Source organism: Egretta garzetta, unplaced genomic scaffold, assembly GCF_000687185.1.
Source record: "Egretta garzetta isolate BGI_Z169 unplaced genomic scaffold, ASM68718v1 scaffold333, whole genome shotgun sequence".
Lineage (NCBI taxonomy): Eukaryota > Metazoa > Chordata > Aves > Pelecaniformes > Ardeidae > Egretta > Egretta garzetta.
Window position 1 is genome coordinate 863,218 of NW_009259179.1, and position 3,770 is coordinate 866,987.

Sequence of the window (3,770 nt, forward strand, 5' to 3'; positions counted from 1 at the left end):
CAGGGTGGCCTTTGTGTAACCCTCAACCCATGCTCCAGCTGAACCGGGCATCCAGCCCTTGGGAAGGGGAAGGCTCCATGGGAAGGGAATGGTGGCAGGGGCGTTGGAGGGAAAGCACCGGGGGCGGGAGGGGGTGGCGGCTGCAACCTGCCTCCTTCTGCCATCCCTATAAATAGGAGGGAGCAGGAGCAGGATTGCACCTGCAGGACTCCAGCTCTGCAGGAGAGGCAGACAGGCAGGGACAGACGGACAAACGGAGCTGTTCCTCAACACTTTTGCCTCCCTTTGAGCTTCCCAGTGCTCTGCCTGTGTGGAGGCCTGAGGCATGGGGACCAGGGGATGGACGCTTTCCACCTTCATGGGATGCTGCGTATGGATTCTGCATGGTACGTCCTATTTTTTTCTGCTCGCACACATGCTACCCGAGCCCTTGCAGGGCACAGCAGGTACGCTTGTGAGATGCTTTTCCCTCCTGGCTGCACTGGAAGCTCCTCTTATGACCAGTCCTTGCAATACATTGCAGCCAAAGAGCTAGAAAATTGTTTTACCGGGCAGGCATCACCCTGAGGGGCTGGTTGCAGGCGTGGACCCGTGGGAGAGGCGAAAGCCCAGCCTGGGAGCCTGCTTGCAGCTGCATACCGCTCCAGTGAGGGAGCCAAGGGAAGCCAGCCAGCAGAGCGGGCTCCAGGGATGCTCCCATCCCTCCCACGTCCTGGGGAAGAGCAAATGCCGGTGCTCCATGCTGGGCCCCCTCTTGCACAAGCTTCCCATGAATGGGCAGCGTGGGGTAGATGGTGTTTCCTGCTCCACATGGAAGAATTAAGATAAAACACGGATTTACTGGGATGGTGTGTGCCAAACTAACCTGTGGGGGCTTGATTGATGCACTTTGTTTTCCCTGTGATGGGGAGGGAAGCAGCTGAGCACCTCTGGCTGAGGGGGTTTGGTGCAAAGAGCTTATTTCAGCCAGGGAAGGTGGTGAGGACACAGCCTGCTGGGAGGGGAAATGGGGGGCTGGATGCACCCTTTGAGGACTGGTCTGGCATAGGAGATAAAGTTCGTTAATGACTCCAGCACAAGCTATCCACAAGCTAATGAGCTGAGCCAACGGCGAGGTTGGAGGCATCTCTGCTGCAGGGGTATCTGGCTGTCTGGCAGGGGCAACCTGATGAACCGGAGCACTGGGGTGGGGAACAGGCTCGGGCTGTCAGGCTGTGGTGAAACCCTGCTGGTCTCACCCTCGGGGTGCCCTTTGGCTCCCCTAATTGCAGCTGCCTGAAGCCAAGCGTCAGCAGATCTGCCTGGCTCGTCCTGGAGCCAACGGTGGCAGCTTGGTTTCCCCAGAGCCCACATCCCTCTCCTAAAACTAAGACTGGGTGAAACGTCACCCACGGGTGCTGGGAGAAACAGCTGGGATGTGGGGTGGTGCCTCCTTCCCCTTTCAGAGAAGCTCCTGGATGAGGGGCAGGACTTTGGCAGCAGGAGGAGGGAGATGTAAGCAGGGCTTGGCCCTGGGAGCCTGTGAATATTCCCTCCATGGGCAGGGAACCCCTGCAACCTGCGCCCAGCTGGGAGCAAGCAGGATGGGGGCAGGAGCCAGCAGGCTCCCACCCCAGGAGAGGTTTAACAAACCTGCTTTAACTGCAGCGAGTCAAAAACCATTTGCAGTGAGGGAATGTTTCACTAAGCCCTGGCTGTCCTATCTGCCAAAGGGCTTTGGGTGAAGTGTATTTAAATGTCTCTCAGACACCTGAAAGGTGAAACAACGTGAGAACCCCTCAGGCTCTGCAGAAGCAACTGCGCTCGGGGCGGTCCCTACAGTAAGGCAAAGGGAGCTGAGGGCTGTCCTCGGGCGGCAGAGCTCCACAAACAGCATAACTGGGCTGGGTTACAGCGGTTGCCTTTACCTCCGTGCTTACACCAGCATCTCTCCCTGACCTGTGATGAGCTGTGTCTTGTCTCAGCCCAGCGGCTGCTGATGCTGGGGATGTAAAAGGTGCTGTGCTGTGCAGTGCTGTGCCTAAAGGCAGCCCAGGCTGCGCTCCTTGGCTTTTAAATCAGAGCCTTATAAGGCCGCGGCATGAGGCAGCAGGGTTTAAGAAGAAGAGGGAGCGTCCTGATTCTCAGCTGGAGGGGATGCACCCGGTGTAACACTCTGCTTTGTGCTTCTCTGCAGGACTTGGGGCTGCTGCCGCTGTCCCTGTCACTACTGAGGGGCCGTTTGCTGTGGGGACAGCTTCTACCATTGCAGCGGAGAGCGAGGGGCCCAGTGCCCTGGTGATGGGCACTGCGGAGATGAGCACCACGATGACCAATGCTGAGGTAGCTGAGAGCATCCTCGCGGGGAGCCCAGCAAGCCCATCCTTCCCTCCTGGGGCTGAGCCAGATGCTTTGGTGACAGTGGCGAGCGAATACAGCTCTACAGTACCAACTTTGATGAATTGGACCAAGCCTCTTAATGCGTCTCAGGATAACGAGAGGGGTTCGGCTGCTCCTGCTGCAGCCACAACCACTGCCACCATCTCTGCACAGCACCCTGCTGTCACCCCCGAAGCGGAGCTTGATGTAACAGGGGCTGCTCCCAACGTGCCCCTGGGGACCACTCCTCTCTTTGCGGATGTGAAGGAGGACGTCCTCGCAGGCGTGACCAGAGAAGGAGCAGATTTAGATGTCACTGCTGGTGCTGTGTCCTTCCCCACCACCCCTCCGCTGGCAGCCACCCGGGGGGGGCAGCCAGCTGCTGGCAGCCCCAGTGCCACCGTGCTGCCAAGCCAAGGGCGGCTGACAACCATGGGAGCAGTCGGGGAAGGCATAACTCTGCCTGCGGATATCCAAACTGAAGCCAGTGCCAACTCCTCGAGCCCCAGCCTCGGCATCGGGGGGCTGCTCACAACCCAGCAGGATGGGGCAATGAGCTGGGCTGTGGGCATCACCCCACAGCCAGCCAGAGAAATTACCCCAGCTGCTGAGGAAAGTCCCTCGGCTTTGGTGCCTGGAAACGAGGGAGATGCAGTAAATGGTGTATTCAGCATGCCTGGCTCATCCCCCCTGCCTCTGGAGAGCATGGCAGTGTCGGGAACAGTGGGAAACCCAGGGGACCCCTCCATCCTCACTGGCCAGGCTACGGCAGCCAGTGATGGGGATGGGCAGAGAGCTCCCGGCATGTCGTCAGGCACTCCTGGTTCAGCCCTGTTGCTTGCAGCCAGTGAGACACCTGCAGTGACAGGGGACATGGCCAGCTTGCTGCTGGCCCCAGATGCACAGAGTGACACAAATCCCCCAGCCCCAGCCACTGCACCGCCTGCAGGGGCTGTGGGGTCTGTGGGTCTGGCCGAGCCATCCCTGCAGCCTGCCCCATGGCAGAGCCCCACTGGAGAACAGCCACCACTGCTTGCTGCCTTGCCGTCCCCCTCAGACACCCTCAACACTCCTGGGGCTGCTTACCCACCCCTGGGTGTTGCTTACCCACCCCTGGGGGCTGGCACCCTGCCCACAGCTGACGATGGGGCAGAGATACCAGCGAGCCCTGACTTCGGTGCTGCTCCAGGAGCATCTGTGTCTTCATCCCTTGGAGGGTCGCAGCCATGGGGGACGGCAGCTGGTGCTCCCCAGGGAGCTGATGGACCTAGCACTGGATTGAATTCAGCTTCAGATGCCCCCAGCGCAGCATCTTTCATACCTGATGGACTGGCATGGCCTGCTGCTGGGGTCCTGGCTCAGGGGGCTGAGGGTGCAGGGGAAATGACACAGTCAGGAGGTCCAGGGAAAGG